Consider the following 26,770-nt stretch of genomic DNA (forward strand, 5'->3'; position numbering starts at 1 on the left):
GCCTATAGCATGTGTGTGTGAGATGGAGTCTTAGTGTGTGGGGGGTGTGTGAGAGAGAGAGAGAGAGGAGAGATAGAGATGGAGTCTTAGTTTGCGTGTGTGTGTGTGAGAGAGACATGGAGTCTTAGTGTGTGTGTGTTGGAGGGGTGTGCGTGCGTGTGTGTGTGTGTGTTTGTGTGTGTGTGTGTGAGAGAGAGAGAGAGAGATGGAGTCTTAGTGTGTGTGTGTGTGTGCGTGTGTGTGTGTGTGTGTCGCGGGGTCCTCTATGGCGGATGTAATTTAAGTGTGCATGGCTTCATCATAGAGAGGTGATGTGTATGGCAGAGGCCACCAACGATGGGGTGCGAGAGAGAAAATGCCTGTAGAGAGGGAAGAGAAGGTGTGTGCGCGTGAGAGGAGTCGACATCGAGAGAACGTGTTTGTTCGAGAGACACCGAGGAATACTACTATATATCGATGGTTCATGTAGGCGGGAATTAAACAAAGGGATGGTCTTATTGGTTTCGGGGATATAGGGGAAGAGTGAGAGGTGCGGGTAGCTAGAAGGAGATTGTTAAGTGTGAGTGTGTGTTTTACCGATCCAGGCGGAAGTTATGTGCACAAAAAAGGAGAACGATTTGATGTGGCGTTAGGATTGAGGGTAATTAACTACGTATGGAGACATAGAGACCTTGAATGTGCATGTGTGAGAGGTATACATGTATACGTGGGATGTGTGTGTGTGTGTGCGCGCGCGCACATGATCGAGATAAAAGAAAGAAGACATAAGTCATAAGATCAACGACATGGGAGAGACGGATCGGTATGACAATATGCATGCATGTGAGAACACAAGGAAGAAGGCCCGACAATTGAGCATGTGTTTTTGTCTTCAAGATATAGTGGCGTGGGCTGGACCATGCATCTATGGCGAGCAGAGGGAGTGAGGCGCAACATTGTGCAAAAGAGACCAACCTATAAATGCGTATGTATGGAGAGACATATATAGTGTGGGTGATAGGAAGCAAGACTCCATGCGAGAAAGAAATGTTGACGGAGAAACTACAGATAGATACAGAGATGGAGATGCTAGCTAGAGGGACATCCGCTAGTTTGGGTGTTGGAGATGACCGTCGGGTGGTTCAAAGGGTGAAGTTATATATGTGTGTGAGAGGGCACTTGACTGCATGTAGAGAGAAACATATGTAGTGTGCGTGATAGGAATCAAGAGTGAGGGTGAGAAAGAAGGTTGATGGAGAAACAGATAAATAGAAAGATAAAGATGCTAGCTAGTGTGCGTTAGAGATAGGAGTCGAGTGGATCAGAAGGCTGGGTTATGTGTGTGGGTGTGAGAGAGATAGAGAGAGGGTGCATGTGAGTCATATACAAACAGATATCAGAGAGAAATGAGATCCAGATAGATGGAGTTTTGTGTCTGCAAGAGAGAAAGATATTTCACAACGAGTGTGATAGCTAGAGAGACATACGAGGGAACGCAAGATATCTCTAGGGAGAGAGGGTGTGTGTGTGAGCGACATACAAGAGAACAATGGAGAAATATGAGACCCTGGGAGACAGAGTTTGTGTTTGTGTGTGACAAAGAGATATTGAAGAGGAAGAGTCGTAGGTTCTCATATCTAAGGAGCGAAAGACATCTCTGTATGAGGGGTGTGCGAGTGGCACACATGGGAATAGTAGAGAGAAATGAGACCCCGGGAGACAAAGTTTTGTGTCTGTGTGAGAGAAAGAGATTCCACATGGAGAATCATAGTTAGAGACAAATAGCAGGGAGCAAGATATACCTAGAGAGAGATAGAGTGATGAAGGTCGAGGGAGAGAGTACCGTCAGTGTGTTACGAAGATAAAAGATCATTGTCGACGTACAGGTAGCACGAGAGATACCTGAGAGACGATGAACACGTATAGGTATAGAGAGATAGTCCTATATAAGCATGAGTGATAGCTATATGAGACGAATATCTCGATTAAAGGGGATTCAAATATTTAAACTAGAGATCACAAAATCGATAATATCATAACGCAAATTGGTGTATCAAACATGCATATTCATTTGAATTTGGGCACACGTGTAATGTTATATAGTTTATCAATATTGGCGAGATTCTTCAATTACAAACAATGCATGGTTTATATGCAATTAATGTCTAAACGGGATTACACTCTATGTTGCGTGTGTGAAACACATTATACATGTTTGAGAAGTAAAAAAAACTCCGCATGAAACACACATTAATTGGAGACAGTTAGCGAGGAATGCATACATTGGATTTCAACATAAAGTGGTTTCAAATATTTGAAAATCCAAATTGATGGATACAACCTTATGAATCTGAGATCATGCCATTTGTAAACCATATTTATGTATAAATGGTGTTGTGCTTTTGAAAGTATATATAAAAAAATGATGTATATAGAATGTAATTCCAATTGAAAATGGATCCCGCCTGAAAAAAACAAAATACAAACGGGATTCAAATTGAGTTGGCACGGTAAACGTGCACTCTGCAAAATTTGAACGAAGCGGGGAAAGTCGCAGTAACCGCCCGAAACCAAAATCTGCGAGATGGAAATCACTACTGCCTATCCCTGCCACGCAAAGCCTATCTGTTGGATTTCTATAGGTTTCGATAGGGGTAGGTTTGTAATTTCACCCAAACGTTACGTAACCGCCTCTCACCCGGATTCATACACGGTGGGCGCCAAAACACAGTGTGTCCTCGGCCAAAATCGACTCCCTCCCCGATTCATATTCATACACGGTGGACACCAAAAACAAACTCTCGTCAGCAAATATTTGGTGTATGCGATATTACCGTCCTATCCCCAACCGACTAATGTTGATGTGATGTACTAGAAATTTGAAATGGGGGCTAAGTTTGTAAATCCTCGCATTTGAGACAAGCGCGCCCTGAATACATGGTTCCCCCTTCCTCTCTACCTCCCTTTTCCCCATTCATACTCCGTGGGCGCCAAAACACCCTCTCCACCCCACCCTCCTCCGTCCGCCGCCCCATCCACCGCCGTCCTCCTCCACCATGCCGGAGCTGATACCCCGATGCCGTCGTCTATTACAAGAGATCGACCTCTCTCATCCACGGCTTCGGACCGGGATCCTTGCATCCCGTCCTCTCGCTTCATCCCCACCATCATCCACCTTGCCGGCGCCGCTCCTATGACCGTCTCGTCCACCGCGCCCTGCCGCCACCGTCTACCCTCCTAGATCTGCTTCCATGCCGCCAACAGCCATCGCTACCGTAGCACCGTCAAATTCTCAGCAGATGTGTACACGTCACCGCACCAGAGGCGGTACTCTTTCGTATCTGCTCACCTTATTTATCGTAGCAAGAAAATAGATCGCCACTGCTTTACTATGATTTCTTGTCTTGGTTGTGAAGTTGCCTTTGTCCAGTTTGCACCTTCAAATCTGCCATGGCACGCTCAACACTATACTCGCAATGCTTATGGTTTTCCCCTTTTATATTCCACACTAGTTAAATCACAGTAGACTAAATTTCAAAATTGGGTCAGTCGATTTTTCAGAGCTCGCCGGAGTTCGCCGGTTCGATCGAAGGGGCTCGGGTGGTTGTGGGGCCTCGCCGAACGAAGAAAACTCAACGTGGGTGGGGTTGGGGCGGGGTGGGGTGGGGTGGCGGAGGAACACAGGCGGTGGGGGCCGGTGGTCCGGGCGGCGGCCCGTGCGTTGTTCTGTATGGGAAGAATCAGAGACGAGGAAGAAGAAGGGTTAGGAGATGTAGGATCTTCATCCAACCGCCGGAAATGGTCGAGAGACAGCTGGGAGTTGCATTCTTAATGCGCTCTTGTTCATCACGTGTGGGCACTGCGCAACCAACATTTTATTATCCAAAATCTGCTTGCTCTTCTTTACCATGTTCCTCTTCCGTTCTTCTTTAATATGTACTCTCTCTGTTCCTAAATACAAGTCTTTGTATAGATTCCACCATGGACTACATATGGAGCAAAATGAGTGAATCTACACACTAAAATGTATCTGGATACATCTATATGTGATCCATAGTGGAAATCTCTACCAAGACTTATATTTTGGAACGGGGGGAGTATGATAGTAGTACGGTATGTTCCTTGTACTGAAGATGAGCAGGGACATTTGCAGTGTAGAGGTCTATATGGTCGATTGTGATGGACACTTTGAGCCTGTTTGATTCGTAGGATCTTGTAAACATAGGAATAGGATTTATAGTGGCCTGCCCACTTGAATCCTATAAGAATAGCAAGGAAATGCGGGGAGTTGTGTCGCCTTTGAGAGTTACACTGATATTAACAGTACCGCACCTTCACTTGAAGAGAGCTGGTATCCGAAGCCTTTCTAGCCGTACCGGCAATACTAGCACATATATTCCAGCAAGTTCCACTTTGCTGATTTTACTCTGATGCTTAAGGTTTTCCCGTTATATCTACACTATGATCTGTGTAGCTGCTTTGTGTCACAGTAGCAGCAGTCCACTCTTGAAGCTAAACACTGCAATGACTTACAAAATTGGCACCAAGGCATCGAGTGCCATTCTAGATGCAATGAAACTCATACGCTCCCCACCTATTGATTCTTGTTCAGAATATGATCCTAATGACTATTCTAACCTCGAGGAGTCAAAGGCAGATGGCCTGTCCTGTTCACCCATCAAGGTGCCTGTTCTAATTTGGCAATGTTTTATTGATTGCGGGTATCTTGCATATTTTGTCTTGCATTTCTTCTACTTTGTTGCACCACCATCTGCTTAGTTTACTCATCATATATGTCGAGATGCCATGCCCATCCATTATCAATACATATTCCATCTGTCATCATACCATGTTTTTCCACTCAAATGATGTTCTTGTGCATCAGACATCAAAAAGGAAGAGGGTGATTGCCGAACCTGAAGGAGCACCAGCAAAGTCCTTGAAAAACGTGGTGGTGCCGGAGAAATCAGACATCACCCCACTTATATTGGTTGTACAACCAGTGACACAAAATGTAGGACCGACTCCAACAGACTGTACCCATACTTCACTGGCCACACCACTAGCCCCACCACACAGGACCTGCACTCCAGAAAAAGGTATACCAATTTCATTTGCCATACCACCAGCTGTACCACAGAAAAATCCCACTCCAGCAAAAAGTACAGCAAGTCCACCGGCCGAAGACCTATCCCAACTGCAGAGATGGCCAATTCCTGCAGATTGGAACTCCATTCCATTTATTCCTAGTTTAAAAGACAATGCTTTTAATGTTGTTAGGGACTACGTGCATATATTCCCATCATGGGAAGATTATTGTGAAGACAAACACCATTTTCACATCTTCCTGTCCAACTTACGTGTAAGTGCTATTATTCATGGTTATTATTTTCCTGTTTTCTGCTGATTGAACACATCAATGATTTATATTACATTGCTGTAACTAGGTGAGGGTCAATCTGGATAGTCATGACGAGCAAAGCTTGCTTGTGCTTTTCAAGGAAGCATTGCAGCAATATCGATGTTATCTGAGGAAATCACACTTTGATGGCAAGTAAACAAATTTCCGGTGAAGTCTCCTGTGCTAAATTTAGAAGACATTGAATGGAAAAACCTTGTTATGCACTAGTCTCGTTCCCAGGATGAGGTAATGTCTATGAAATCACATGACAATTTGAACTTCTACTTTTTCGCATGTGCCTTACGGATCTTTTTTGCAGGAAATCTGCTCGAAGAAGAATTCCGGTTTGAAAAGAACGATAGGATATCGCAAATATGCTACTCACTGCTTTGCTCTTGTTAGTACATGTTGTCATGTATCACTGTACTTGCATACATACCTGGTTCATCATGTGACAACAGTATGCATGATAGCTTGCTTATCAATTGTTCGCTCCAAATTATCTGATCTGTATGAATGGTTACATTAGTGTAGAATATATCCAATGCCAATGTTTTTTTAGCTCTGCATTGTTCTTGTAAGTACATGTTGTCCTTTATCAGTATATTTATAATGACAGGTAGTTGTTCATGTACCATCACTCTGCAGCTTATTTTCCTTTGGCCTCCATTTTCTACACATCAGATCTATATTTACTCTTACCATAAGGTTGGTACTGAAGAAGTTTAGTTGTGCATTGCTCTTGGCTGTACCTTTTGCCTGTATCACTGCACTTACATTTATAGCTACTTGGTTATGTAGCATCACTCTTCGTCTTATCTTAAATATTCTCCATTTTTTTGTATATTATCACATCTATATTTACTCTTAACAAAATGTAGAATAAAGGCAATGCTTTTGAAGAAGATTCTGTGGTAAACTGCTTGAATTGCCCCCCTATCAGCATGGACAAGGCCTTTATAGAGCCTGTCTTCACCAATAATGTAAGTTTTTCCATCTCAAGCCTTCAAACTTTGTTGTATTTATTTGGTTAGGCATGACTGCAACAGCTGTTTATTTTTAGTGTTTGCATCAAATTGCTTGTTTAAAGTTTATTATGTAGTTCATAAACAAAAGTTTGTCTTTTCTCAATTTAAGTTTTCAGTTGTACAACCAAGTTCCTTCTTCATACCATGTAAATTAAACTATACAGAGCAAGTGATCTTATTTTTCACTGCATGTATGCTTCTGTTCTTCATCTCTAATCCAGTGGTGTGGTGAACCTACCCACTACAGCACAATGTCATATTCTGCAATGTCTTAACTATGAACAATGTCATATCATTCTACTATTATTTAAATCATCTCTTTATTCGCCAATCTGAAATGGTATAAATTGACAGCACACTAACCATTGATACTTATGAGTTCTTGATCTGTAATCCAGTGGTGACGTGAAGCTGCCAACTCCTTCACAATGTCATTTCCTGCCATGTCTTGACCTGAACAATAGCATATTGTGTTAATGCAATTTTAAACTGTGTCACTTTATTCGTCAGTAAGAAATGTGATGAATTGTCAGCACTGATACTTTTATGTGCAAAACCTGTCATCTGTCGGCTTGTTTATCTTTCAGAGTGAGGAAGATATAAGTGTTGAACAAGCGCAATCTCATCATCTTGCTCAGCTGCTTGTGTTGCAGCTCCCCATCAGGGCTAACCTTTCTTGAACTCTATTGAAGTGCTGTCGGTTTTGTATATTATTTTGTCGGCATGTTTATTTGCACTGGTGGCGATCTTTGATGCCCAGTGTATGTAATCTGCTGTCTGCTTGTGCTTTATTATCATAGTGGCGAACTTTGATGCCCAGTGGATGTAATATACCGTAATTTCTTTATTGTATAGTCTAGGTTTTTTCTTATTCACAATGCTGTAGTTATTTTACTATATATGTATCATGTCTTCGCAGTAAACCGGGCAAACCATAAAATTACGGTACATAATCGGGCCGTCATGCAATCACGATGTAGGTTTTGCCTGAAACGTGCCGAACTGCTCACGGGCCGGCAGCAGCCCGAAATGAACCCCGGACCATGATTGTGCGAATCAAATCACGGGCTTTTAATAGGCCAACATTGTCTCGATCCTTGTTTGGCCCAATCAGATATCGGTTGCGAGTAGGCCGGATGCAAACCGGGCTGTAGTTAGGCCCAACTATATGACGGGCTTTTAACAGGCCGAAATATTAAACGATCCCTTAACAGGCCAAAACTAATATCAGGCCGAATTACTAAGTGGGCCTTTAGCAAGTGGGCCCAAAAGCATAGTGTCCAGTTGACGGGCCGAATCTGATATGGGCCATAATTGAGCCCAAAGCCTCTTAAAGGGCCGGACCTGATCTGGGCCGTAATTTGGCCCAGAACATGGTAGGCTTTTAACGGGCCGGATCTCATACGTGCCACTATTAGGCCCGGAGCGTGGCAGGCCATTAATGGACCGGATCAAATATGGGCCGTCATTTGGCCCAAAACATGGCAGCCAGTTAATGGGTCGGCCTACTAGGGTCCTCAAAATCTTGTGGGCCTACAGCTGGGTCGGCCCATTAATGTGGACGAAATCTCGTGGGCCTTTAGCTGGGCCGGCCCATTATGATCCGCAAGAATCTTGTGGGCCTTTACCTGGGTCGGCCCATTATGGCACACAAAAATCTTGTGGGCCTTTACCTGGGCCGGCCCATTATGTCCCGCAAAATCTTGTGGGCCTTTAGCTGGGCCAGCCCATTATGGTCCGCAAAATCTCGTGGGCCTTTAGTTGGGCCGGCCTATTATGGTCCACAAAATCTTGTGGACCTTTAGTTGGGTCGGCCCATTTAAACTTGATGGGCCGGTCCACGTGTCAACATATCATAGGCGCGTCTCGCCCATTGGATGAGTGACACCTGTGCCAATGCGGACCTGACACGTGTCCCCTCCAACCAATGATGATTTTACACGTGGAAAATCCCCATTGGTCGGGGCTGTTAACAGGTTGTCGGATCCAAAACCCGACCCGATAGCTTAACGGCGTTCCGTTATGGTGGATGCCATGTGTCGGTCACCCTTGACGAAAGCACTTTTGTGACGCGTGATTTATCGTCATGGAAGTGGACACTTCCGTGATGATAATTTTGGTAATGTCATGGAACACTTCTACGACAGCACATGTATGACTATCTTGATTCTGTCATAAATTTGTCATGGATGTACAGGCATGACAAAAAACGCAACCTACTGTGACAAACACGTATCATCACGGAAGTGTATTTTTTGTAGTGCATCACCTGGCTAGACTTGCAAGCTGCTGATATGTCTCCATCATATCTACTTTTCCATACACTTTTGCCCTTGTTTTGGACTCTAACTTGCATGATTTGAATGGAACTAACCCGGACTGACGTTGTTTTCAGCCAAATTGCCATGGTGTTATTTATGTGCAGAAACAAAAGTTCTCGGAATGACCTGAAACTTCACAGAACATCTTTTCGGAAATAATAAAAAATCCTTGTAAAAGATGAAGACCAGGGGGGCCACCACCTGTCCACGACGGTGGAGGGCTCCCCCCCCTAGGGCGCGCCCCTACCTCGTGGGCCCCCTGGAGCTCCTCCGACCTAAACTCCAACTCTATATATTTGGTTTCGGAGAGAAAAAATCAGAGAGAAAGATTCATCGCGTTTTATGATACGGAGCCGCTGCCAAGCCCTAAAACCTCTCGGGAGGGCTGATCTGGAGTCCTCTCGGGGCTCCGGAGAGGGGAATCCGTCGGCATCGTCATCATCAACCATCCTCCATCACCAATTTCATGATGCTCACCGCTGTGCGTAAGTAATTCCATCATAGGCTTGCTAGACGGTGATGGGTTGGATGAGATCTATCATGTAATCGAGTTAGTTTTGTTAGGGTTTGATCCCTAGTATCCACTATGTTCTGAGATTGATGTTGCTATGACTTTGCTATTCTTAATGCTTGTCACTAGAGCCCAAGTGCCATGATTTCAGATCTGAACCTATTGTGTTTTCATCGATATATGAATGTTCTTGATCCTATCTTGCAACTCTATAGTCACCTACTCTGTGTTATGATCCGGCAACCCCGAAGTGACAATAATCAGGACCACTCCCGGTGATGACCATAGTTTGAGGAGTTCATGTATTCACTATGTGCTAATGCTTTGTTCCGGTACTCTATTAAAAGGAGGCCTTAATATCCCTTAGTTTCCATTAGGACCCCGCTGCCACGGGAGGGTAGGACAAAAGATGTCATGCAAGTTCTTTTCCATAAGCACGTATGACTATATTCGGAATACATGCCTACATTACATTGATGAATTGGAGCTAGTTCTGTGTCACGCTATGTTATGATTGTTACATGATGAACCGCATCCGGCATAATTCTCCATCACTGATCCATTGCCTACGAGCTTTCCACATATTGTTCTTCGCTTATTTACTTTTCCGTTGCTATTGCTATCATTACTACAAAATACCAAAAACATTACTTTTGCTACTGTTACCTTTTGCTACCGTTACCACTACTATCGTATTACTTTGCTACTAAATACTTTGCTGCAGATATTAAGTTTCCAGGTGTGGTTGAATTGACAACTCAGCTGCTAATACTTGAGAATATTCTTTGGCTCCCCTTGTGTCGAATCAATAAATTTGGGTTGAATACTCTACCCTCGAAAACTGTTGCGACCCCCTGTACTTGTGGGTTATCAAGACTTTTTTCTGGCGCCGTTACCGGGGAGCATAGCTCTATTTCTTTGAGTCACTTGGGATTTATATCTTCTTATCATTATGAAGAACTTGAGAGATTCAAAAACCAAGATTTATCCCTCAACTACAAGGGGAGGTAAGGAACTGCCATCTAGCTTTGCACTTGATTCACCTTCTGTTTTGAGTAAGCTTGCGACACCTGAACCTGCTTCTGCTATTCGTTCTGATATGTCGCATGTTATTGATGATGCCATTTCTGCTATGCATGATACTTATGATGAAACTACTTCTATGCTTGATACTACTGTGCCACTTGGTGAATTTCTCGATGAACAACTTGCTAGGGTTAGAGAGACTGAAAATATTGAATTCGATAATATTGATACAAGTGATGATGAAGATTCTTCCCCTAATAATGAACCACTTGTTAGTTCTGAAGGTTATGTTTTTGATAAAGAAGCTTCTTTAGCTATTTTAGCTTGCAAAGATAGATACGAACTTAAGAGGTTATTACCTAAATGGAATAAGCAATCTCTAAATGATAAGATGAAACCTGACCCTACTTTTGCTACTTCACCTATCTTTGTTACTGATAAATATTTTGAATTCTCCGTTGATCCTGATATAATTACTTTGGTTGAATCTGATCCTTTTCATGGCTATGAATCTGAAACTGTTGTGGCACATCTTAGTAAATTAAATGATATAGCTACCCTGTTCACTAATTGTGGTGGTTTTGTCACGGCAGATGTCCTAGAGAAAGGACTTAGTCATGGAGCCATCGCGACAGGTTAGCTTGAAGGGGTTAAAGCGGACACAGGGACGCAAGAGAGTTATACTAGTTCAGCCCCTTCGATGAAGGTAAAAGCCTATGTCTAGTTGTGATGGAATTGATGGGTTTTCGATGACTAGGGAGCAAACAAGCTTCGTCTATGTCTCGAGTTGTTGTCTCTCTTTGAACTGCCGCCGGGTCGTCCCCTTATATACACGGGTGACACCCGTCGGTTCACAGAGTCCCAACACCGGTCGATATTCGTATTCCGGGTTGGTCTCTCCTTATTCCTAACTTACAATACAAGTTTATATACAAATCCCGGTTTATAGCTACAAGTCTTGAACCGGCTACGGGCCTTAGGCCCTCATCTGCCTTCTTGGGCTTTATCACTCTTGAATTACTGATGAAGTTGACCCGGCCCAGATAGGCCGGTTTACGCCCAGCAGTAATATCCCCAACATTAGGCCCCAGATTGATTTGAACGGGTTCATGTCAATCCTTTAACAAAAGCTTCATCTTCAACATCTTCTCATAAATTGGTAAACCGCCATGATGTCATCTTCTCTGATTGCTGTAAACCGGAGTGACGTCACCTGTCATAACGAAGCTATCCATTATGCTTGTTTGTTTAATAGCTCTGTGAAAATCGAGGTGATAGCTCCATTTCGTGGCCCCTTGATTGTCGCGCCTGACACATGTTCTTTCGCCTTATAAATAGGACCGAAGGGTCATTTCTTTTCTCCCCTTCGTGCCTTTCTTCTTCGTCTTCCTCGCGTCGCCAGCCTCAGAGCTCCGCCGTCGTCGTCGACCTCTGCCTCAACCTTGGCCGCTGCATCAACCTGAGCGCACCAGAGCATTGCGGCAACCTTCCGTGTCTTCCTCAGCTCCGGTAAATCTTCTATCCTTTCCCCCGCAGATCTGACCTAGGGTTTCACAGTTCTTCAGTGTTCATCGTCTGCCTCTTGCTCATACGATAGATCTTTAGATGACTCCGCAAATCTTTACTCTGTGCAATGGTAGCTGTTTTACCCTTCGCCTTCACTTACACAACTCAAAACCATAGATCTATATGTACGTCTTGCTCATTGATTCGGTACTGCTCCTTTTGGACCTCTGAATATTTATCTTTTTTCTGAACTTGCTTCAGATCCATCGCTGTAGAAAAATCTTACGAAATCTGTTTCTATAAACTTACTCATCTGCTTCAATGTTCAAACCAGGTGGTTTAACCTTGTAGAAAAAAATTGCCAAACCGGTATATACCATTAGTCCCCTTGTTGAACCGCCAGATGTTGTTGCTTCATAAAAGTCCGGTTCAGATAGATCTGTCTCCGGTTTAACATTGCACATACCAATGTACCTTGATCAAATGCATTTTTGAACCGGGATCTTCTACCTTGTAGATTCCATCATGGCTAAGCAAGTATATGAGTGCAATTGGGTTCCTTCTCGCGTCACAGAGGCTCAGCTGGACGATCTAGTCCCGATCGGCGCTTTAGGCAGCAAAGATACAATCCATTGGAGCGCTCCTAGCAAAGAATGCCCTCCCACTCCTCAAGGAGAGGTTGTTGTTTTCATAGATCACTTAGCTCGGGGCTTTAAGCCGCCTGGTTCTAAATTTTACCGGGATGTTTTGGCCGATTTCCAACTCCATCCACAAGACACTGGCCCCAATTCTGTTACAAATATGTGTCACTTCCAAGTGCTCTGTGAGGCGTTCTTTCAATAGGAGCCCACAGTGGAATTGTTCAGAGACCTTTTCCATCTAAACCGCCGTACTGAGTTTACTGACAGCTCCAATACAGAGTTGGGTGGTGTGGCGATCCAGAAAAGGAAAGAGGTCACATACCCTCACGCCAAACTGCACAGCCACCCCAAAGAGTGGAATCAGACATGGTTCTATTGCAAAGACACCTCCCCTGCTGGTGAGAATCCCTTGCGTGGCTTTCGTCTGGAGCGGCTCAGCAATACACACCCTTTTCCGCAAAGATTGACTGCCCAGGAGAGAAGCAAATATGCTCCTCAACTGTCGAAGCTCAGAGCCTTTATGGCCAACGGTTTAACAGGGGTTGATCTCGCTCGCTGTTGGATATCATGGAGCATACTGCCCCTTAGTCAGTGCTCCGGTTTGATGTGCGAGTATACCGGCAGTGTTGATGACCCACTGCGACATTCCAAAATCCAGCTCACCGATGAAGAAATCACAGAGGTTGTGAATAAGATGCTGAATGAACCGGAACATATCTGTGCTAAAAACGGTCTGCTTCCCTTCTGTGCCACCAACAAACCGCCAGCTGTAAGACCTTGATTTTTCCTTTTGTTGAATCTGCTATTGATATATCTGGTCATTGTTTAATATCAGTGTCTGTGTAATCAGGGCAATGATCCGTTTTGGAGCAAGAAATTGCCGCAGGAGAAACCAGAAAAACCAGACAAACCGGAAAGAGAAACCCGGCAAAAGACTAAAGTTGTAAAGAAGATAGCCCACAGGAAAAGAACTACTGCATCTTCTAATCCGGCCCCTGATGATGATGTGAATAATCCGGACCTTGAGGTAGAGCTTGACTCACTTGGCTTATTTTTCATGCGTCTTATTGATGATGATATTTGTCAGGATGATGCCAAAGCCAGTCACGCTGATGCTGCAGAGGTAATTATTCTCTCTTCCGATTCAGAACCTTTGGCTTCGCTAAAAATCCGTCAGGCAAACCGAAAAGTTAAATTTTCTCATCCTCTTGCTTATTTGGATCCCAAATTTCTTATGAAGACCCAACAGCACGAAGCTCGTCGCACAACCCGGCACAGCGGCCAGGTAGTTACCTCCGCCGGTTTACCGAATAGTCCGGTTCGGAAACGCCGTTCAGAGGTCTCTAATTTGCTTGTCAGTGATTGTCCTAAAGCGGGCTGCTTTCGTCAGCCTCTTAATCCATCTGACTCCGATTACCAGGTTACTTCCCACTCATCTTCTGGCGAGTCATCGGCTACTCAGCTGCCACCTCTCAAAATGGTGCTTGTGTAAGCTATACTTATTATGATATTTGCAGCACATCACCTTAGAACATATGCTGTATTTGATTTTGTTATTCTTTTCCGGGCCAAACCTAGGCCAAGCAAGAAGGCCTGCCTGGAAAAAGCGGCCGAAGAAGATGCCATTCTTGAGCCAGGCAAGACACCCGATCTTGAAGCGGCTATTCCCGAGGATATACCCAACGATCCACCGCAGCAAGACGACGATCTTATTGCTGAAGAGAGACCTACTGATGCCTCAGGTCCTGTCAATCAGCCCACAGGCTCCATCCGGATTGAGAGATCCACCGGTCCAGCAAAACCTACTGACAAGCCAACAGCCCTAGTGAAAACCGGTGATACTTAGGAGGATGAGGTTATCATTACTGGTACTGGCCATACCGAGCCAAGCAATCCTGTTGCTTTGTCCAAACCTTCTACCAAGGAAGAATTTGTTGCCTTTGGTAAAGGCAAGTGGAATGCTGATCTAGCAACTTACGCTGCTCTGAACGCCCAAGATATCCATTCCGGCTACCTGAACCGGCTGTATAGCAGCCGTGACTATGAAGCCAGTCTGGTTAATATGATGAAGGATAAATACGAGGTAACTTCCATATGCTCTTTCCTGCTTCTATGCTTCAATACTTGCTGACTCTCCTAGCCCCCAAGGGCCAGTTTGTAATCTTCTTTCAAACCGGGACTTACTAATATAAATCTTAATGTTTTGAAATTCGCCGATGTAGCCCCCAAGGGCCGGTTCAACTTAGCGTAGTTAAACCGGTACTTTAAGTAATTGAAATCGCCGCATCAGAATATATATACGAGCAAATAGCCATTAGCCCCCAAGTGCCAAGTTTAATACTTGTATTGATCTTGGGACTTTGTAAGCAATTGAAAGATGAAGATCGAATATGCATTAGCCCCCAAGTGCTAAGTGCATAACTTGTTATGTGGTTGGCACTTCAATCTTTGTACCATTTTGTTGAAGCATATAACTGTCTGCATGCAGGCGGAGCTGAAGACGAAAGAAAGCCAAGTCGCCGATCTCCAAGAAAATCTAAAAACCCAACAAGCTGAAACCTCCAAAGCAAAAGAGGAATTAGACAATGCTTTAAGCGCCATGGAACAGCTTAAGGAGAGCTTCAAAAAGAAGCGGGCGGATTGGGCCACTGAAAAGTCCGCTTTAATCAAACGAGCAGAGGATGCCGAGGCTGCACTAAAACCAGTGGCGGATGAACTGACCAGCATAAAGCGGCACGTGCATGCCATGACTATTGCTATCTTTGGTAAGCCTGTTTGACTTCTGAATTGGCTCTGTCTTCTTACAGAGTTGCCAGTTTATTAACTCTTTATGGTATTTCAGGGACACGCATTGGTCACTTGGGGTCAGATGTGCGGAAGAAACTGAAAGCCGCCTATACATTGGTTGAACAATTGTATACTGGTGCCCAGCGGATCATCTGTACCGCATCCCATAACAAACCGGCGCCCACTTTGATTCAAGACACTCTGATGAAAATGTCGGTGCTTCCTGCCCGGGTTGAAGAGCTGAAGAAATCTGCTGCTCGAACCGGTGCGATCAATGCCTTAATCCGGGCAAAAGCCTAGGTGCCGAATTTTGATCCTATTGAAGCGGCTCAGGGCTATCCCAGCTTGAAGGAAGACGGGTCAGAGTTTGGTGAAGCGGATCTGCGAGCAATAAACCGGGAGGTACGTCCGCTAGCTTGTCAATTGGCTGAAGAAGCAGACTTGTCTCATTATCAAGCCCAATATGACAATCAGAACAAGCGAATAGCTGCACCAATCCATGAATCGGAAAATCTGATCCCTCCAATCCGTAAGCATACTTACGCTCCCGATATTGACCCGTCATTGCTGATCCATGATGAAGCTATTTTTCAAGCACTAATGGGAATCGTCTGGACAACTATTGATTTCCAGCCACTGGGTAGAGAAATGGAGGCTGAAGCGGCGCAGGATGACCCACAACCATCAGGCCAGGCTGGTGACCAAGCTTGAACCGGAAGCCGGTTTTAAAACTGCCTCTCCTTTGCGAAAAACAATGATATTATTATAGGCACCGTGATGCCTTGTAATAAGCTAGCCGATACTTTTGATGTTGATATGCCTTCGTGCATAATTTGTTCTTCCTGTGGTGATGAACTTTCCAAAGCACTTTCTGCAATAAGAAACTCTTCAAGTGCCACCGCGGTTGTACCGTCAGGCGGAATATGATGTCTGCATATATGAAGTCAAAACATCCAAAAAAATTTAAGTATATGACCAAAATTTTGAGATACATAATACCTGCCATCGTTGAGCGTGAAGTTGGCTTGGCCAATCTTGAAGTGGAGTTTTGCAAACCCACACTATTGGAGGAAATAACAGCTCCTGTATATATATATGACGCTGGTTTACCATGTAAACCATGCCGGGTTATAATAAACACTGTGTTACTCCATAAGAGGATGTTAACAACAAGGATCAAACCGGGCAAATAGTCTCCAGATTGACGTGAACTATGTTCCGTCAATTGATTGGTTGAAAACTTTGTCGATTTTAAAAAAACGCAATAAAAAAGAAAAGAAAAAGTATCTTGCAAAGAAAAGTGCGAAGCAAAAGCAATGACAAAACCTTTGCAAAAAAGGTTTATTTGAGCTGATCAAATGGCGTTACCATGACCGAACACGACCAGGCTCCCGTTAGGTGTAACTATGGTTCTAGTCAGCCAGGTCCCCAAATGAAACTGTGGCATTTATGCCGACCAAGTGGCATGGCAATGGTTCGGGTTCGACCAAGCCCCCAAGTGATTTTGTGGCCTTAGGCCAATCAAGAGGCATGATTGGTTCAAACGTGACCAAGTCCCCAAGTGATCTGGTGGCTCTCGCCTATTAAGAGGTATGGTATTGGTTCGGACACGACCAAACCTCCAAGTGATATAACATGATGCTTTTTAAAAAGCGAACTCAAGGGGTAAACCGGAGGCCGCTTTAGAACAACTCCGTGTAACCACACATGATGTAAAAGAACAGATACCCCGCTTTAGCTGAGGTTCCGGTTTATTATATTTAATCATAATATATACATCATTGTAATATGTACATAAGTAGAACCAATGGCTCAGGTATAATAAGGCCGAAGATGAGCTATGTTCCACGGCCTGTTGGTCTCCTCCTCTGACGTACGTGAGTCCTTATGCTCTCGAATATCGATCAGATAGTATGACCCGTTGTGCAGATTCTTGCTGACCACGAAAGGCCCCTCCCAAGGTGGGGATAACTTATGCATATCAGTCTGATCTTGGATGAGCCGAAGCACCAAATCTCCTTCCTGGAAGGTTCTGGTTCTCACTCGGCGACCGTGATAACGACGAAGATCCTGTTGGTAAATCGCCGATCGGGCGGCTGCTATGTCACGCTCTTCATTCAACCGGTCCAAAGCATCTTGCCGTGCTGTCTTGTTGTCCGCTTCAATGTAAGCCGTCACACGAGGTGAATCATGACGGATATCACTGGGGAGAACCGCCTCCGCTCCATAAACCATGAAGAACGGTGTGTATCCTGTTGACCTGTTGGGTGTTGTATTGATGCTCCATAACACAGATGGTAATTCTTCTACCCAACAACTCGGCGTTCTCTGCAAAGGAACCATGAGCCGGGGCTTGATGCCTCTCAAGATCTCTTGATTAGCTCTTTCTGCTTGACCATTGGACTGTGGGTGTGCCACTGATGAAACGTCGAGCCGGATGTGCTCCCGTTCGCAGAACTCCTTCATGGCACCTTTGGACAAATTGGTACCATTATCTGTGATGACACTGTGTGGAAAGCCAAACTGAAAAATCACTTTCTTAATGAACTGAACCGCCGTGGCCGCATCACACTTGCTAACAGGTTCTGCCTCCACCCACTTTGTAAACTTGTCAACCGCCACCAGGAGGCGGGTCTTCTTATCTTTGGACCTTTTGAAAGGCCCAACCATATCCAACCCCCAAGTCGCAAACAGCCAAGTAATTGGAATCATTCTCAATTCTTGAGCTAGTACATGAGTACGTCTTGAGAACTTTTGGCAACCATCACACCGTCTGACCAGATCCTCTGCATCAGCATGAGCAGTTAACCAATAGAAGCCTTGGCGAAACGCTTTAGCCACCAGAGATTTTGAACCGGCGTGGTGACCACAATCTCCTGTGTGGATCTCACGCAAAATTTCACGGCCTTCTTCACGAGACACACAGCGTTGAAATGCTCCTGACATACTGCAATGATGCAACTCTCCGTTGATAATAGTCATGGACTTGGATCGTCGGATTATCTGTCTGGCCAGAATCTCATCCTCTGGTAACTCGCCCCGGTTCTTGTACGCCAGGTAGGGAAGCGTCCAATCTGGAATAACATGAAGAGCTGCCACCAATTGAGCCTCCGGATCAGGAATAGCCAAATCTGCTTCACCAGGGATCTTGACCGACGGGTTGTGCAGCACATCCAGAAAAACATTGGGTGGAACCGGTTTGCGCTGAGAGCCCAGCCGGCTTAAAACGTCCGCCGCTTCATTTTTCCGCCGGTCCATGTGGTCCACCTGATAGCCTTTGAAATGACCTGCAACAATATCCACCTCACGACGATATGTTGCCATGAGTGGATCCTTGGAGTCCCAAGTGCCACACACTTGCTGAGCCACGAGGTCCGAGTCACCGAAGCACTTAACTCGACCTAGATTCATCTCCTTAGCCATCCAGAGACCATGGAGCAAGGCTTCATACTCAGCTGCATTGTTAATACAAGGGAACATTAAGCGGAGAACATAACAAAACTTATCACCTCGCGGGGAAGTTAATACGACTCCAGCCCCTGAACCTTCCAATTGCCGGGATCCGTCAAAATGGATGGTCCAATATGTGTGATCCGGATTTTCCTCAGGTGCTTGCATTTCCGTCCAATCATTGATAAAATCAACCAGTGCTTGAGACTTAATCGCCGTCCGAGGCACATACTTCAAATCGTGCGGCCCAAGCTCTATAGCCCACTTGGCAATCCGGCCAGTTGCTTCCCGGTTCTGGATGATATCCCCCAAAGGAGCAGAACTGACCACCGTAATTGGATGCCCTTGGAAGTATTGTTTAAGCTTCCGGCTTGCCATAAAAACTCCATACACCAGCTTCTGCCAATGCGGATACCTTTGCTTGGACTCAATGAGCACCTCGCTGATATAATAGACCGGACGTTGAACCGGATGCTCCTTACCTGCCTCCTTTCGCTCCACCACAATAGCCACGCTGACCGCCCGAGCATTAGCAGCAACATATAGCAGTAACGGCTCCTTGTCAATGGGAGTGGTGAGCACAGGCGGATTGGCCAATTGCCGCTTTAAGTCCTCAAATGCTTCATCAGCAGCAGAACTCCAAACAAACTGATCCGTCTTCTTCAACATCTGATACAACGGGATTGCCTTCTCACGAAGACGACTGATAAACCGGCTTAACGCGGCAATCCGGCCTGCCAGGCGTTGAACATCATTGATACACTTCGGTTTAGCCAGGGACGTGATGGCTGTGATCTTCTCCGGATTAGCCTCAATTCCCCTATTGGACACCAGGAAGCCTAATAACTTGCCCGCCGGTACACCAAAGACACATTTTTTCGGATTAAGCATCATCTTGTATGTCCTCAGGTTATCTAAAGTTTCCTTTAAATCGCCAATCAGAGTCTCCTTCTCGCTGGATTTAACCACGATATCATCCACGTAGGCGTGTACATTACGGCCAATCTGTTTGTGTAGACAATTTTGCACACAACATTGATAAGTTGCCTGGGCACTCTTGAGCCCAAAGGGCATAGACACATAGCAGAAGGCTCCAAAGGGAGTTATGAATGGCGTTTTCTCCTGGTCCTTAACTGCCATTTTGATCTGATGATAGCCAGAATATGCATCCAAAAAAGTTAAACGCTCACAACCCGCCATAGCATCAATAATTTGATCAATACGGGGGAGGGCAAAAGGATCTGCTGGACAAGCTTTATTAAGATCTGTGTAATCCACACACATGCGCCAGGTGCCGTTTTTCTTAAGGACCAGCACCGGATTGGCAAGCCACTCAGGGTGAAAAACTTCAACAATAAAACCAGCTGCTAAGAGCCTGACTACCTCTTCTCCAATTGCCTTGAGTCTGTCTTCGTTAAACCGGCGGAGGAACTGTTTCACCGGTTTGTATTTAGGATCCACATTAAGGGTGTGCTCAGCGAGTTGCCTCGGTACACCTGGCATATCAGAGGGCTTCCATGCAAAAATGTCCCAATTCTCACGGATGAACTCGATGAGCGCGCTTTCCTATTTCGGATCCAAATTAGCGCTGATGCTGAACTGCTTGGACGAATCGCTAGGTACAAAGTCAACAAGCTTAGTTTCTGCTGCTGATTTGAACTTCAGGGGCGGATCATGCTCCGTAGTTGGCTTCTTTAATGAGGTCATGTCCGCCGGATCAACATTGTCCTTATAATACTTCAGCTCCTCAGTGGCACAAACCGACCCTGCATAGGCCGCATCACCTTCCTCACACTCCAAAGCGATTTTGCGGCTTCCGTGAACCGTTATTGTCCCCTTGTGACCCGGCATCTTGAGCTGCAAATACACATAACAGGGCCGTGCCATAAACTTGGCGTAGGCCGGTCGCCCAAATAGGGCGTGATACGGACTTTGGATTTTCACCACTTCAAACATCAATGTCTCCGACCTGGAATCATGATCATCCCCAAAGGCCACTTCCAGAGCTATCTTACCAACAGGATATGCTGATCTGCCAGGTACTACACCGTGGAACACCGTATTAGACGGTTTAAGATTTTTATCTATTAATCCCATACAATGAAAGGTCTCATAGTACAAGATATTAATGCTGCTACCTCCATCCATGAGCACCTTGGTGAACTTGTAACCTCCCACCTGAGGTGCCACCACCAGATCCAACTGACCCGGATTATCGACCTGGGGAGGGTGATGCTCTCTGCTCCATATGATTGGCTGTTCAGACCAACATAGATAACGGGGTATGGCCGGTTCAACAGAGTTGACCGCCTGCCTCTGAACCTTCCGGTCTCGCTTGTCCAAGCTAGTGGTGAAGACATGGTGCCCACTACTCAACTTCTTTGGGTTGCTCTGGTAACCTGACTGTTGCTGCTGTTGGTTGTAACCACCCTGGTTGTTCTGACTATTTTGACCATTATGTCCGCCCGGATTACCATTAAATCCTGAACCGGAACTTCCTCCACCGTAACCCGGCCCGGATCCTGAGCCACCGCCAGATTCGTGATCATACCGGAAATTATTAGAATTCTTGAACTCCTGCATAATAAAGCAATCCTTCCAAAGGTGGTTTGCTGGCGCCTCCTTCGTCCCATGTCTTGGACAGGGCTGGCTTAGCAGATAATTTAGGCGGTCTGGGTTAGGGTTGGGTGCCCCATTACGATTTTTCGGTTTACCCTTGCGTCGCTGGCCATTGTCATGTGCGTTGGTATTAGCCACAAAGTCCATGTTACCATCCGCTTTACGCTTGCCTCCACCACCATTGCCTGCCCAGTGATGCTGCTGACCTTTGGAGTTTTTGTTCCTCTTTCCCTTCCCTGTCTTGTCATCATCAGATTCGGGATCCTTGGTACTATCAGAATCAGCATATTTCACCAAAGCGGCCATGAGGGTCCCCATGTCAATGCAATGACGCTTCATCCGTCCCAACTTCAGCTTCAGGGGCCCAAACCGGCAGTTGCCTTCTAGGGTTAATACTGCGGTGTCAGCGTTGATGCGGTCTGATGAGTGCAACACTTGTGAAACCCGGCGCACCCAATGAGTCGTTGATTCTCCTTCCTCCTGGACGCATGCAGCTAAGTCCCCTATCGACATAGGTTGTTTACATGTATCCTTGAAATTGCTGATAAACCGGGCTCGTAATTGGGCCCATGAACTGATAGAATTAGCCGGCAAGCTTTTTAACCAAGTATGGGTCGTTCCTTCAAGCATCATGGTGAAGTATTTCGCACACGCCGCGTCATCCACATCAAGCATCTCCATGGCCATCTCATAGCTCTCCACCCATGTCTCTGGAGGCTGATCCGCCATGTAATTTGGTACCTTACGCGGGCCCTTGAAATCCTTGGGCAGGCGCACATTGCGTAAAGCGGGGATAAGGCAAGGCACCCCCAAAGAACTAGAAGTAACACCAGGTTCGATCGAGATGGTTGGACGAACCGGCGTGAGCTGCCGAGCCTGATGTTGTGTGGCTAACTCGGCCTCCCTGCGCGCTCGGGCCCGGTTCACCACTTCATGAGCGTTATCAGCACCACCCGTCGGGTTGTTGCCACGGGGTGCTCCACGTCGTTCGTTACTCAACACTGCCAGTTCATCCATATGTCTGCTATAGCTCCGGCTTGGATGGGGGGTCGAGTGGATCCGGTCGCGGCTGTACGAGTATGCTTCCTGTTGGACCAAAGCTGTCCTCAGAAGCTCCTTGACCCGTTGCGTCTCTACTGCCTGCGGCGAATCACCTTCAATTGGAATGGCCTCCAGCCGTGCAGCAGCGACAACGAGATTGTCCATCGGGTTGGAGTAGTGACCCACAGGTGTTAAAACAGCCTAAGGTATAACGGTGTTTTGACGAGGCGAGTCCATCTGACGAGGCTGAACCGGTGCACCGGTCCCGGGAGCTTCCGCCCGGTTTCCCTCCAGCGGATTGCCGGTTCCTACTCCTAGAGTGTTGAAAAGGTCTCTGGCCTCAAAAACCGGAGGCAAACGGGATCGGTACTTCCTCCTCATGACTTCCTGCGACACACTCTGGTCCAACATGAGCATGTAGGCTTGTGCGTCTAAAGCGGCCCGCTCCATGGCCATCCTGGTGTCCTCGGCTGCCAGATCTGCCTTGGCCTGGGTGATCTATTCCTTCACTTTTGCAATCTCTGCGTTGTGAACGCCCTGATCCGCCGGATTAGCCTCCGCCATAAGCACAACCAATGCATCAAATAGCTCTGATAGAACTTGAGCCGGTGGGCGCACAGGGCCTCCTGCCCCGGCAGCCATCGCCGCTGCTGAACCGGAGGTTGTTGCCGCAGCGGTCGGAGAATGAAGCGCTGCTTGTGTGCCAGTCATGAATATTCCAACCCGGTTGGGCAGATCAGAGGGGTCCGGAATACTGTCGCCATCGGAACAGCCCCCAATCCGGCCGTCTTGTAGCTGATAAAGAGATTCAGTTTCTCCGGTCGATGACTCGTCATCGGAACAAACGATGGTATAGTCGCGAGATTCCGATCCATCCTCATAACTTCCTCCATGGATGACTCCCACGAAGGCACGCTTCATGGCCGGTTCAACCCGGGCGGATCGCGCACGCTGAACCGTCTCGACAAGGTCGGTGCAGATGTCCGGCTCAGGGCCCGGTTCACCGATCTTGCCAATGAAAACGTGAATGCCACCAAAGGGGACCCGGTACCCGTACTCAATTGAGCCGGCCTCGGGGGCCCAGCCTGCGTCGTCGATGTAGAACTTGCCGCGACGACTCTTAGTCATCCGGCCTACAGCGTAGCCCTCGAGTCCTTCAAAGCGGCCCTCCAAGAACCGGAAACCATCGTGCGATAGCCCCACGGTGGGCGCCAACTGTCGTGGTTTTGTCACTGCAAATGTCCTAGAGAAAGGACTTAGTCATGGATCCATCGCAACAGGTTAGCTTGAAGGGGTTAAAGCGGACACAGGGACGCAAGAGAGTTATACTAGTTCGGCCCCTTCGATGAAGGTAAAAGCCTACGTCTAGTTGTGATGGAATTGATGGGGTTTCGATGACTAGGGAGCAAACAAGCTTCGCCTATGTATTGAGTTGTTGTCTCTCTTTGAACCACCGCCGGGTCGTCCCCTTATATACACGGGTGACACCCGTCGGTTCACAGAGTCCCAACACCGATCGATATTCATATTCCGGGTTGGTCTCTCCTTATTCCTAACTTACAATACAAGTTTATATACAAATCCCGGTTTATAGCTACAAGTCTTGAACCGGCTACGGGCCTTAGGCCCTCATCTGCCTTCTTGGGCTTTATCACTCTTGAATTACTGATGAAGTTGACCCGGCCCAGATAGGCCGGTTTATGCCCGTCAGTAATATCCCCAACACTAATGATGAAATAACTCGCTACTTTTATATCCTTCAAATATTTCTATTCTCATTAAAAGGTGATGCTAAGATATGGTTTAATTCTCTGGATCTTGGTTATGTGCGTAGTCCCCAGGATATGATCTATTACTTCTCTGCTAAATATTTCACTGCTCATAAGAAACAAGTTGCTTTAAGGGATATATATAATTTTGTGCAAATTGAAGAAGAGAGTCTCCCACAAGCCTGGGGGACGCTTCTCCAATTACTTAATGCTTTGCCTGATCATCCTCTTAATAAAAATGAAATACTTGATATCTTTTATAATGGACTAATGATGCGTCCAGAGATTACCTAGATAGTTGTGCTAGTTCTATTTTCAGGGAAAGAACGCCGGATGAAGCTGAAATTCTATTGAATAATATGTTGACAAGTGAAAATAATTCGACACTTCCCAAGCCTATTCCTAAACCAACTCCGAAGAAAAGGGGTATTCTATTTCTCAATCCTGAAGATATGCAAGAGGCAAAGAAATCTATGAAAGAAAAGGGTATTAAAGCTGAAGATGTTAAGAATTTACCTCCTATTGAATTAATACACGGTCTTAATTTACCGCCTGTTGAAGAAACATATGATCTTAATCCTCCACCTATTGAAGAAACTCATGGTCTTGATAACCCGACACAGGTAGTAAAGGTAAATTCTCTCTATAGATATGATAAAGTTGAAATCCCGTTTACTAAATTTACTAGCCCATGCTTAGATGAGTTTGATAAATTTATTGTTAAGCAAGAAGATTTTAATGCTTGTTTTGGTAGACAATTGAAATACAATTCAAATATGCTTGAACACTTGGGTGATCATATGGCTAATGTCAAAGGTGAACTTAAATTTATTAGTAAACATGCTTCCATGGTTACCACTCAAGTAGAACAAGTACTTAAAGCTCAAAATGATTTGCTCAATGAAATGAATAGTAATAAAAATGATAACGTTGTAAGAGTTATGACTAGAGGTGGTAGAATGACTCAAGAACCTTTGTATCCTGAAGGCCATCCTAAGAGAATTGAGCAAGATTCTCAGAGAAATAATGTAGATGCACCTAGTCCTTCTAAAAGGAAGAAAAAGAAAAATGATAGGACTTTGCATGCTTCTAGTGAACCTATTACTGCACCACCTAAGAATCCAAATGATATTTCTATTTCTGATGCTGAAACACAATCTGGTAATGAACCTGAAATTAATGATAATGTTCATGATGATGCTCAACATAGTAATGATAATGATGTAGAAATTGAACCTGCTACTGATCTTGATAACCCACAATCAAAGAATCAACATTATTATAAGAAAGACTATGTTGCTAGGAAACATGGTAAGGAAAGAGAGCCTTAGGTTCAGAAAACCATGCCTTTTCCTCCCAAACCATCCAAGAAAAAGGATGATGAGGATTTTGAGCGCTTTGCTGAAATGATTAGACCTATCTTTTTGGGCATGCGATTAACTGATATGCTCGAAATGAATCCTTATGCTAAGTATATGAAAGAAATTGTTACTAATAAAAGAAAGATACCGGAAGCTGAAATTTCAACCATGCCTGCTAATTATACTTTTAAGGGTGGAATACCAAAGAAACTTGGAGATCCATGAGTACCTACTATACCTTGCTCCATTAAAAGCAATTATGTTAAAACTGCTTTATGTGATCTTGGAGCCGGTGTTAGTGTTATGCCTCTCTCTTTATATCGTAGACTTGATTTGAATAAGTTGACACCTACTGAAATATCTTTGCAAATGGCTGATAAATCAACTGCTATACCTGTCAGTATTTGTGAGGATGTGCCTGTTGTAGTTGCAAATGTTACTATTTTAACGAACTTTGTTATTCTTGATATTCCCGAGGACGAAAGTATGACTATTATTCTTGGAAGACCTTTTTTGAAGACTGCAGGGGCTGTTATTGATTGCACTAAAGGAAATGTCACTTTTCATGTTAATGGTAATGAGCATACGATACACTTTCCGAGGAAACAACCTCAAGTTCATAGTATCAACTCTATTGGAAAAACTCCATCGATTATATTTGGAGGTTTTGAATATCCTCTTCCTACTGTCAAGAAGAAATACGATATTCTTATTATTGGGGATGTGCATATCCCCGTTGAGGTAACATAGTGTTATTCAAAATTTCTTCGGTTCCATGTTATTCAGAATTAGTTCATTAACAAGACTTGATCAACCTTGTTAGTGGATTCCTTTTGATGAGCATGAGATGGATGAAACTAGAAAGCAAAACTCTCTGTACCTTCCTTTTACTTTCTGTTATTTATATTAAATAAAATAAAAATAAGTATTCACGTCTGTTATTTGAATATCCGTGTAATATAAAAAATACCCCAAAAATAAAAGTTCTCCAAATGCCCTGAAATTTAAATATGATTTTTTTCTGGAATATTTGAGAATATATGGAACTGAGAACACAGCAGGGGGATCAACCACCTGGCCATGAGGGTGGAGGGTGCGCCCTACTCCCTGGGCGCGCCCCCTACCTCGTGGGCCCATGGTGGATCTCCTCCACTTATTTCTGCACCCATACACTTCCTTTTTCTCCCACAAACACGAATATCCAACTCAAGCACGAGTTCTAGCTCATTTTGCTGCCATTTTCGATCTCCTTGCTCAAAGCGCCTCTCTCACAAAACTGCTTGGGGAGATTGTTCCTTTGTATGTGACTCCTCCATTGGTCCAATTAGTT

This window comes from Triticum aestivum, chromosome 3A (genome assembly GCF_018294505.1).
Source record: "Triticum aestivum cultivar Chinese Spring chromosome 3A, IWGSC CS RefSeq v2.1, whole genome shotgun sequence".
NCBI classification, from domain to species: Eukaryota; Viridiplantae; Streptophyta; class Magnoliopsida; order Poales; family Poaceae; genus Triticum; species Triticum aestivum.